This window comes from Dermacentor albipictus, chromosome 5, assembly GCF_038994185.2.
Source record: "Dermacentor albipictus isolate Rhodes 1998 colony chromosome 5, USDA_Dalb.pri_finalv2, whole genome shotgun sequence".
Classification (NCBI taxonomy): domain Eukaryota; kingdom Metazoa; phylum Arthropoda; class Arachnida; order Ixodida; family Ixodidae; genus Dermacentor; species Dermacentor albipictus.
Window position 1 is genome coordinate 1,701,242 of NC_091825.1, and position 12,387 is coordinate 1,713,628.

Sequence of the window (12,387 nt, forward strand, 5' to 3'; positions counted from 1 at the left end):
TAATTGCGTAACATTATGGTAGAGGGTGTCCGTTCCCCGTCCTCGCCACGGTGCTCCGAAGCAGCCGCACCATTCTGCTTTCCGCCATGGCTCGCGGTGACGGCGCCTCGTCTACTTTTACTCCTGCGACCCCCGCAACAACGTACGTTACGGTTGCCAATCCCCGCAATCCTGTAATATTTTCCGGCCAAGATAATGTCGACGTTGAAGACTGGCTCAGCCTGTATGAGCGTGTTGGCCGAAACAACCGCTGGGGCCCTACCATTCTGCTAGCGAGTGTCCTATTCTACTTGGGCGGAATTCCTCGATCGTGTCTGGTTCCGCACACGCGAGGACGAGATCTCTAGCTGGGATACTTTGAAGGAGAAGCTAAGCGACCTCTTCGGAAATCCCATCGGTCGGCAGCTGGCTGCTAGAAATGAGCTTGCCATCTGAGTTAAGTCTCGTTCTTTGCCGGAAAGTCGACGAGAAAATTGCGAGGTTGACGAAGTCGGCCACGTACTCAAAGGGATCGCGGACGACGCGGTCAACTTGCTGGTCTTCAACATTGTGTCCACCATCGACGTCATTGTCAAGGAATGCCGCCGCGTGAACTCGGCAAAAGACGCCGCATGAGTGCACAGTTTCCCGGCTCCCTAACACGGCTGCGACGTCGTATTGCGTCGAGCTTACCGGTTCACCACCCTTAAAATGAGCACGTCACACGTATTGTTCGCCGCGAGCTCGAGGCTGCACGTCCTGCGCCGTTCCATCCACGCCCATTTGACCCCACCATTGACACACCAGCCCCAGCGATCTCACTGATTCGGGCAGTTGTGCGGAAAGAATTTGGAAACCTCGGTTTTTCGGCTGCATGCTCCGTCTCCCGATCTGACACCCGACCGGTGCGGACAGCTTCGCATCAGAGCGATCTGTATTGCCCGCCCAGACACCGCAAAACCTACCGACTGCAGAACTCTGGACGACAAGCCCATTCGCTTCCGTCGCCTCCGCATTGGCCACATCGCTTACCACGGCGACACCTCCTGGTCGTCGCCGTATTCGAGATCCTTTCCCTCCTCTCCACGCCAATATGCCAACCCATCCTGTTACTCGCCTCGCCGTATGCCTCCTACTGCTGATGTGTCCATCGATGACAGTTGTCTTGCTCGCTCGCCGTCACCTCAGCGCCGTCGGTCTCCATCGCCCCAGCCACGCCGCTATTCGTCGCCGACAAATTATGGACTAACTCCCCCCCTCCAACACGCACCCCGGACGGAAAACTAGACCACGCAGCTGCTCGAAGTAGTGCTGAATTATCTCCGTCGTGTCGAAATCCTCCATTGACACTTCCAACGAACAACTTGATGCCCACGTCAACGGTGTCCCTTTGGCGGCGCTGACATTGGAGCCCAAGTATCCATGATGAGTTGTAACATCCGTCGTCGACTTATGGAGGTTCTCACGCTTACTACTACACGAGCCGTACGCGTGGCCGATGGCAGCACTGTTGACGTCACTGGAATGCGTACTTCCCGTATGAGCATCGCCGACCGCCACGTTCCTATTCTTTTGTAGCGTAAAGCTACACTACGTGGGTAGGAGCCGAGCTTCGCGTGCATCTGCGCCTGCAATACTGCGCATGCGCGAGAGCCGCGTGACGTAACGAGAGGCGCAGCTGCATCGCCCTCGCCACCGCCGTGGTCGCAGCGAGCCAACACCGGAGTGTGTTGAGCCAGCGCGCGCTCCTCCCCGCCGCCGACTGTGGCGCATTCCAGAGGTGCGACTTTATGCCTGCTGCTGTTTATGATGTACATGGTAATATATTGGTTATGATGTACGTGGAAGTAATATTGGGTTTAATATCTTATACAAACAGGCGGGTACAGTAGTAGAGCAGCAGCTCCCAGGTTTACTTTACGCGGACGGCATTGTGTTGCTAACTAACTAGCAATGTGATTTGCAACGTCTGGCTAATATCTGTGAACAGGAACGCAACAATTTAGGTTTGAAATTTATTGTTAGAAAATCAGGTGTAATTGTATTTAATGAAAACAGTGAACAGAGAGTGGCGATACAGGGCCAGGAAATACCTCGGGTAACAGAATATAAAAACCTTGGTATATGGATAAACGAAGGCAATATATGTAAGGAAACACAAAACAAAACAATAACAGTGAAGGGGAAGGGAAATTAAGCCATAATGAAGCACCGAGAGCTATGGGGTTTCAATACGTACGAGGTCCTCCGAGGTATGTAGAAAGGTGTAATGGTTCCAGGACTTACTTTTAGAAATGCGCTTGTTTGCTTTAAATGAGGGGTACAATCAGGACTCGACGGGAAGCAAAGGTCAGTGGGTCGCCTCGCATTGGGCGCTCAAGAGAAGACTACAAATGAAGCTGTGCAGGGTGATATGAGCGTGACTAGTGTTGAAGTGTGGGAAGCTCGCAGTAAAATTGAGTATGAAGAAACAGCTGTAGAATATTGAAGAAAGTAAATGGGCTGGGAGAGCGTTCAGGTCTCTGTACAGGACAAAGATTGATTCACAGTGGAGGAAAATAACTAGGAAGCGTACCAGCAAGTATGCGGTCTGTAGGGTGGGCAACACAGCGACAAAGAAGTTCAAACGAACAGTCACAGAGGCTGAAATAATCTCATGGGTGGCGGCAATGGAAAAGAAACCTTGCCATGAGTAACTATTTCAGATAAAAGAACGAAATAAGGAAAGAAACCATTTATCATAACTCAAAGGGAAGCTCATTACTTTTCGAAGCGAGATCGGGATGCCTTAGAACGCGCACCTGTAAAGCAAGATGTAAGAAGGAAGAAGATGCATGTGCTTGCTGCGGTAAAGCAAGGGAAACTATGGAGCCTGTTTTATGGGAATGTGAAGACGTCTACCCAGCGGTCGATTTAGGCACCACTGTCCTGCTTGAACCCCTTGGGTTCAGCGGGAGCAGTGGTAAAGTAAACATGTCCGCAGTAGGCATTAGTAAGAGGCGATTGGAGGATTGGTGGAAGAAAAGTAGGGAAACGACAAAAGACGGAGACGTACAAAAGCACAGTTCGCAATACGGGATCAGAAAATTTGGGTGTGGTAGTTCATAGTGTTCTTTTTTCCCCTTGTTATTGTTTAACCTAGGTATGACATTAAGCAGTATAATTGCAAGAGCTTGGTTTCGCAACCCACCGGCCGGTTCCAAAGGGGCCGCGCATAACATCCATCCATCCATCCACATCGCAGCCTCCGCAGACGCGCCGGTGCCGTCTGCACCCGCTGCTGCATTTACGATTGCGGCACCGCGCGGCAATCCGCATGCGCGAGGAGCGCGCGCCATGCGTATAAATGCGTGGTAGAGACGGTTGCCGCAGCGCACTCGACATGGAGGTGAAGGACAGCTTAGCTGCTGCCAGTTGGTGCAAAAGACTGGAAAACCTAAATTATTCATTTTAATTCATTGCAATTATTCATGACACGATTTCCTTCAGTCATCCCACTGGGCGTGCCACGCACCGTTCACCCTCGCTTAATATTGTTCCTTTCCAGTCTTTTGTAAATTGTTTCAAGTATCAATTTTTTCCAAGCACTGTTAAAATTTGGAACAACCTAGCTGGTTCCTTGCGGGAAGAACCTAATGAAGAGTTTTTGAAAGAATTGTGTAACCACATTTTGCAATTACGTTTCAAATTCATTGTATGTTGTTTTGATCTTGTGTCTGGTGTATCCACTCCTGCTATGTCTCATGTATTGAGACCGCAGTATCTCTAAATAAATAAATAAATTTAGACACCGAGGTTGTCGCTTGGCGTCGAAAGAGCGAGCGTGTCAAGGGAAAACGTGCGGGCAAGACACCGGAGCAACGCGAAGAACGCCCAGCGAAAGGACGTCGCCAAGAAGCTCAACGCCGTGCTATGGCCTCCTAACAACAGAGGCAGGATCAAGAGAATGTCACAGTTGATCCCAAGATTCATCGGTGCACTGAACATGCTATCAAACTCGGTGAAAGTGCGAGTGCCTCTACACTCTTCCTCTCAGACTTCATGAACAATCTGTTTGGACACATTAGTGAGCAAGGCCATAGCTGGATAAGCTAAGGTTTGCAAGCACGGCAAGAGATTATCCAAGCTTAACCGTACCTTTACGCTACGTATATCCTGGCATAGCTGAGCTAAGCCGCTGCCAACGTTTTTACAGTGCTGACCAATTGTCCCCATGTCCTAATCCGTGGACTCGACTTTCTTACGGCGCATTAAGCTTTGATCGGCTATTCTGTCGGTACCATTTGCTTCGATCTTCCTGTACTCGCGCGTATTCATGCCGAGCTGCCGAACAAATTTAGTACGACAGCCTTCATCCGCCTGCCGCCGAAAGCCTTGATTCTCGTCGATGGGCTATCATTGTTTCCTGTGCCCGATGGTGACTATGTCGCCACACCTGTTCCAGGTGTCCTTTTGATACGCAATATCACTGTGCTTCACTCCGTCGTCACCGTCGTCCATAACTGGACATGCCCCCCCCCCCCCTTCCCGTTGTCAATTTTGGCCTGACAAAGGAAGGAATACCCCAAGGAATATCGTTTGCAACGCTACGTGATATAGGAGATGACCACGTCAGGACGTTTTCAGTAGACGTCCGCTCAGATTTTTCACCATGTCCACAGGATGCTATTTGCCCTGAAGCTACACTTCGTCCAATGATTGCTGCGGACTTATTGCCTGAACAAGCATCAGCTCTGTGTCGCCTTCTGGTTTCCGACCAGGACAACGTCGACCTCAATAATCGCCAATTTCGCCAGACTTCAATTTTAGGCATCACATAAATACTGGTGAGGCCAGCCCTATTCATAGCCGGCCATATCGCGTTTCTGCTTAAAAGCGTAAGGTTATTCAAGATGAATTAACCAAGATGCTTGCCAACGTAATTGTTGAACCTTCGTCGAGCCCTTGGGCGTCGCCCGTGGGGCTTGTTAAAAAGAAAGATGGCACGTGGCATTTCTGAGTAGATTATCGATATCTAAACCGCATGACCTTTCATTCAATAAACTATAAAATATTGTTTAAGAAATTGCATTGCTATGGTATTCGTGGACAAGCCTTAACGCTTATTGACTCTTATTTATCAAACAGACGGCAGGTCGTTCAGTTAAGCAACTCTATTTCCGGAATAAAACCTTTGCTGCATGGAGTGCCATAGGGCAGTATTCTAAGCCCACTATTATGTGACATCTATCTCAATGACATCGGAAATATTAATTGCGAGGCCAAATACATAATACATGCTGATGATGCCAGCATACTTCTTCAGGGTATGATATTCACGAGCTTATAAGAACTTGTGATCACACAATGAAAACGCTAGAGAGATGGTCAGGAGCAAATGCTATGCGCATTAACAAAAAAAAAAACAAAATTATGCATTCCGATGGGGGCACGACGCTCTTGTCGGCAAAAACTCACGCTTCTTCATGTACCAGGCGCTGCTCGGATTCTTCGCTGTCGTGGCGAACGTCGACCGGGTGGTGGAACATTGCTTCACCAAACCTTGGCCAGAGGCTGCTGAAACTGATCTACAATCATCTGCTCGTGTCTTACACGACCCGCAAGATTATTTGCAGGAAATCGTGTACGATCTCCGACGCACCAAAATAGAATCTGCGCATCGGGAGACCTTTCCGGTTGCGCTGCGCGCTGGCCGTATAAAGGACCAGCCAAGCCAACAGCGACTGGTGCACGACGCTCTTTACGGCACAAACTCACGCTTCTTCATGTACCAGGTCAGTTACCTAAATGGAACTAAGTATTATCGCTCCAGCAATGTTATGCGTTTAAGAGTGTCGTGCCCCATTAGTGAGCGACAAATGATTGAATGCCTTGAACATGCCAGCCTGTGTTTTATTGATACTATGCTACTCTCTCCCTATGACAGCTGTCTGACGCTTTCCCAAATCTCACTGCTCCTATCGGGGGATGTAGAAATAAATGCAGGGCCCATGAATGCAGTGGAATGTGACCAAATGACAAACATTGAGAGGACCCTCTTTGAATTGAAAACAGTACAGGAAACTGTGCTTGCGAAGTTAACGGAAATTACAAGACAATGTGAATTAGAATCCTAAATTACGGGCTTAATAGAGAAGAAAAAACAATGTAGAAGATCGTATTGTTCGGGTGGAAAAAATGGAAGATAAATTTATGGCTAAACTGGACGACTTGGAAAATCGAAGCCGTCGACAGAATTTGGTCTACGAGACGTGGGAGACGTGGGAGGTGTCTGAAAAACTAATTAGTGGAGTATGCATAGATGTGATGAAACTTGATGATATTTCGGTTGAACGGGCTCATCGCGTAGGTGTTTTCAGGGAAGGCAAAAACCGGCCCATAATAGCATGCTTTTCAAGGTGGAAGGGTAGTGAAAACGTCTTGAAAAACGCTTGCAGACTAAAAGGCACTTCGTACAGCATCTCTGAAGATTTCAGCCGAGCCGTACGAGAAAAAAGAGATCAGCTTTGGAATTATTCAAAGGAAAAAAGAGAAAACAAAAAAAATCATGTTGGCTTGAGTTATGATAAATTGAGCATCAATAGGCAAACGTTTGTCTGGGATAGCGATATGCGGATGCCAGTTCCACTTTAGGGCCCGTACATGGTCGCTCCGCACGTCCGTTCCGCCCTCGCCCGGTCGCGTGCGGATAGCTCTCTACTGGTGAGCGAGGAGCGGACGCAAGTTTCCCGTCCGGCCGCCTGCTCGTCTCTCATTGGCTGGTCCGAGGCGGATAGTTCGGCTGTCGTCACAGCAAACATGGCGCGTGCTCGAAGCGAAGCGAAGCAGGGACGCAAGGCCTAGGCTACAGCCGCGTCAGAAACAGTCTATTTTTTTCTCCTGTTTGTGATTTTTACCAGAGATATGTGGCACCCACGGAGATAGTCATCGGAAGAAGCAAGCCGGTGTACGCTTCCAGACCTCATCAGTGCGTGCGATCGCCAACAGAAACAGACGGAGCGCAGGAAGTGTGTGTTGTGTTTACGAGAGCGTCGGAAGAAATATTTCAAGCCGTCGACTTCGTGATTTCTTGTGCCATGCTTCGCGTGTGCGTCGCAGACGAGAACTCCATCACATACACGTGCATTCTGAGCAGCACACACGTTCAAGTCGTGGCGAAATAAGTAGCGTCCGATTTGCGCACCCAGCGCACACGTTTGGTTTCTGCTCTGTGTATGCCGATCGTTGCCGCGGTGTGGTGAACGCCAGCCCTTCGCAACTTACCAAAAGTAACGATACGATCAGTAGCGATAAGTTTTTATCGCCTAGTTATCGCTGCCATTCTGCGTGTGCTGTACTGCGTATGAGCCGTTTTGCCGGCTGCGATGCGCCGTGGTGACCGCGACGTTCGAGCTGTGCTCTTGCCGTTATGAAGTGCGTTTGCGAGCTACAAATCGTGATATATATGTGCGATGTGTTGCAGCGTTACTGGGTGTAGAAGTGGTCGTACTACGCGATGTTCGTGTGCTCATAAGTGAGCTGAGCATAAGTGTTGCCGATTGCGTTTTCTTATGTAGTAGCCCGATAGAGAAGCCCTATCACACCGGCCTTTTCTGCTTCGTACATCTATCGTTTGTTTCAAAAGTTGTTACTGCACGGTTAAAGATGCTTCTATCGGTGGGGGGAAATTAGGGAACAACATTATAATTGCATACGTCAAGACGTTCAGCGCTGTCGTGAAATGTGGACGCGCCTGAGAGCACTAATGTCATGAATGCAATTAAAATTTCCCGAGACAGTATTAAGAGAACGGTTAAAAAAGAAAACATATGAGAAGGTAAGCACAGCAGCTTGTGAACCCGCTCCTATAATACCTCGACCCGCGTCTGTTTTTAAATGTATGTTTTCTTGCGTTTGTCAATTTTTTTTCTATTTCCCAGATTTCTTTACGTTGGAGTTCTTCTTAGTTCTCGCATTTGTGTGTGAATACGTGCCTGTTTCCATGCGTGCTTGCGCTTACCATTATTTCTGTCCTTTTATATTATATTAGCATTTGCTTTTGCTAGTTTTCTTTCAGGAAAGTCATTAGACATTTTCATAAACCAATCTCATTCAAAGCACTAACTCATGTACACGGCAGGGCAGGCCTCTTCCATCTCATTAAAACCTTTCTCACTGGTCTACCTCGTCTTCTCAGTCTGCCTACTCGCTGTGTTTTCTGTCCTTGCTTCTTGTATTGTTGCTGCAGTGTGATTAACCAACTTGCTCAAAACAGATTTTCATCGCCTATGAAAACAGAAAGGTTTAGAGATAGATTTTCTTAAAAGCGTCATGGGGGTTGCACAGCAACTTAGCCTCTTACCTCAGTTCATGTTTATGCATCAGTGCATGTGGCAGCTCGCCAGAAGTGCACATGAAAGGGTGCCATATTGTGAAACTACACCTTGCTATGCTGTTGCATTTTTCATGCAATCAGTCTTAGTAAACGGATGGTTTCGCTGCCCATCACATATGATGGCAAAAAAGTTCAACACGAATAACATTGTGCAGTGGGGTGTCATTTCCTGTCTGATGCTTTTGTCGTTGCAAAGACATTTTTCAGTAAATGGAGCCCAGCAAAGCAGTGCACTGATAGCTTTTGCAACTTTCACCATTTATTACTTCACAAATGTCATTGTTTGAACCTGGCCGTCGATCACTATGCCGATGGCTTGTGAATTAAATAATTGCCTCAATAAAACACATTCAACTTCACTCAGAATTTTTTAGTACAAACAATGCTAGCAAAGCTATTCAGGGTGAATAATTGTGCTTACATTGGTGTTACTTGCCGTGAGATAACCAAGTACAACAATGGCTGCGACATGACTGTGATTTGACGTGCAGACTGCTAATGGTGCATTTTAAGCGTGCCCTCGACTACTGCTATTAATAGTTACCCGACTGAGTATTTTGGGCCTAACTAAGCTAATGATGTTTGATAATTGTTCTCCTATTCGCATTACTTGCCTTGGCCAGGTAACCAAAATATACAATGCCACCACATGAATGTGTGTTTGCATGCAAGCTGCCAACAGTGGCTGTCATTTTCGCATTGAGTGCTGCCGTTTCACCAACAGTGGCGACGACTTGACTGCGCTTTCACGTGCAGACTGCTAATGGTGCCTTTCAAGCGTGCCCTCGACTACTGCTATGAATAGTTACCCGACTGAGTATTTTCGGCCTAACTAAGCTAATGATGTTTGATAATTGTTCTCCTATTCGCATTACTTGCCTTGGCAAGGTAACCAAAATATACAATGCCACCACATGAATGTGTGTTTGCATGCAAGCTGCCAACAGTGGCTGTCATTTTCGCATTGAGTGCTGCCGTTTCACCAACAGTGGCGACGACTTGACTGCGCTTTGACGTGCAGACTGCTAATGATGCCTTTCAAGCGTGCCCTCGACTACTGCTATTAATAGTTACCCGAATTAGTATTTTGGGCCTCACTAAGCTAATGATGTTTCATAATTGTTCTCTTATTCACATTACTTGCCTGGGTCAGGTAACCAAAATAAACAATGCCACCACATGAATGTGTGTTTGCATGCAAACTGCTAAAGTGGCAGTCAATTTCGCGTTGACTACTGCTGTTTTACCTACAATGGCTACGATATAGCTGCGGTTTGAAGTGCAGATGCTGAAGGTGCTTTTCAAGCATACCCCGATGACTGTTATTTCATGGTGTACTTGATGTACACAAACATGTACAGCTATTATAAAAATTAAAATAGCATTACAACATTGGCTCATGTCATTCAGAACATACTCAAACATTTTTAGAAGTGGAAACAAAGTTTCCACTTACCATATGCTCATCGGATACAAAGGCTCAACTCTTTGTATCCCAGCTGCAACACATGTTGCCATTAGGAAGAGCTGCACCACAACTTCTGTGCTGTAGTTGGACCCCACTGAAACACGTGTTACATCAGTGCTTTGATACAGCCACACAGATTGCACAACCTGAGGAGCAGTTACCCGCCGTGATTGCTTAGTGGTTGTGGTGTTGGGCTGCTAAGCATGTGGCTACGGGATCGACTGCCAGCCACAGCGGCTGCATGCAGAGGAAGATGATTTACGTATGTAACAGTTACTCATCCCTTGAAATGTGAATGACCCAAACCTTCGCGAGCATATCAGTCGCAACCATCCAGCAGCACAAGTGGGAACACTTGTGCTATCACAAACGAAAACAAGTAGAATAGTACCACCGTCTCAGCTGGTTTGTTGCGATTACCTTGCCTGCAAGTTTCTTGTTTATATTGGATAGGCTTCCTACTTCCTACAAATAGCTTGTATACATATTTGACCTGCACCACAAAGAGCTGATGTGACAAAAATGTGTACACCGTAGTGTTATGTTGCTTTTCATGGTGTCTCAGTTTACTTAATACAGTTTTGAATTTACAGATTGCTTCACATGTTTATAGCTAAACGCCACTTAAAACTACTTGCATTGTGACTGCGAGGTCACAACACGAGGATTTGTGTGGTATCCTTCCTGTTCATCGGTGTGTCCTTGCACTATAAATGTAAAATGTCACACCTGCAAACCTGAGCATCCACCCTTACATTTCAAACACTTTTTTGAATGCTCGGCAGTTATGCTTACAAGCACATTGTGACAGCAAATCTACACCACCTTAATTTAAGTGCGATGTAAAGGATTGTTTGTGCATATCCAAGCTGTTCTAGCGTGCCTACAGGGATACAGCATTGTCCAGTGGCACCGTATAGTTCAGGCGTAACAGTGAACTAGTAAACAAAACGGCTGATAATACTAAGCTGACCCATATGTAGGAGCATTATTTTATCTAACCCACACGCAAAGTTGCTTTCAGTGTACTGAATAACCGCAGCTTTGATTTACCAAGTTATATTACTGCACACACAGAGCGCTGAAGCAAAGTCTGTACAATGGTGAGAAATGTGCCAAGGAATGAAAGATTACTTGTGATGTGTGGATTTGAATAGCAGATGTGAATGCATACCCAATTCACCAGTATGCATGTTTTCTTTTGGAACAATTTTACATTTAGCACAGAGGCTGAGCCACTGCGGCCTCTTGACTGCACATTTCTGTGTTCTCACAGTGCTAATGGGAGTATCGTTCATTTGGCTACCCAAATAGTGTATAGGTAATAGAGCACTACAATCTTTCAGTTTTACGCAGAACACCTTGTGCATTATTCACAAAACTGAACCTAAGGAACTATTCGCTGGTTTGTTATGGAAATAAAAAAATGGCAAAGAATGTTTCCTCGCTTTTTGTGTGGCCCTGTCTTCTGCCCTACGCACCTTCGTTTCATTGTCATGTGCATGTTAAAACAGCAACTAAGTAAGAAAGACAAACACAAAACTACTAACTATATCAACCTTTTCACACCACAAGAGGTCACTGAGCTCACTGCTAAGCTACACTTGATAATGTCGGTTTGCTCTCAAATAAATACAGGCACTAGCCAGCTGTTTATGTTATGCTATGCATTTTTCATTTTCCTAAAATATGGCTGTGCATGAGCTAGCAAGGTTGTTACTACATAAATACATAAACAACATGCAGCTCATGCCCAACTAACTCATATAACCTGATTAGAGCTTATGTTTTATAAGTAGAGTAATCAAAATAGAACACGCATGTATGATGCCGACAGTATCAAACAATCTCAAGTCGAATATCCTTGTTTGGTGCCATGGGTGAGAGAGGGAGCATGCCTGTCAAGGTACTGCTTAATTTTGTGTGCTTTGGTAATGTTTGTACATTGTTGAAATGTTAAATTAGGTATGTTAAGTAGTAAGCTGGCAACATATTGGGTAGCCAGGCTGGCAAGAAAGAATGCAATTGTTTGATTTCACTCAAAATAAGTTTTCCTATCAGCAATGTCAATTATATGCTTTCAAATAAGTACTCCCCTTGGAAACATATCTCATGAGTATGCATATATCTGTATAAGGTCACCGCTATACATACATATTGCTTTAAGCCAGTCATAATGAATTGTAGATTCACTGCTTAACCTTCAATTCCTTGCTGCATGAAGTTAACCACTTATGCATAACTTTTTTTTTTTGCACACGGTGAGAACTTCAGTCATCGCTGAGCAAATAATTTAAGGAAAATGCATTTCATGAATCCAACTGCTTTAAGCACTCTCTTAAAATTGGCAGAGTGAAAAAAAAAAGCACGAGCAAGCGTGTCAGCAAGCTGTACTCGGAGCCTCACACGCGTGCTCAGTGGTAAAAAGGTGCGTCTTGGCGACCTACGCAAATGCATTCCGCGACAGATGTGCGTGTGTTCCGTATTCTTGCAAGCTGTCACTAGCACTACAGAAACCGCGCCACCGCGCTTCCGGCGACACTCTCAGTTTCGCGTGACGTAGAAC

General features: G+C 46.2%; 1 protein-coding gene across 2 annotated transcripts in view; it reads right to left on the reverse strand.

Annotated features, from left to right (window-relative positions):
* The window catches only part of LOC135912382 (protein 5NUC-like), a 916,167-nt gene that overhangs the window by 376,779 nt on the left and 527,001 nt on the right, over positions 1–12,387 (reverse strand). The window lies entirely within an intron of this gene.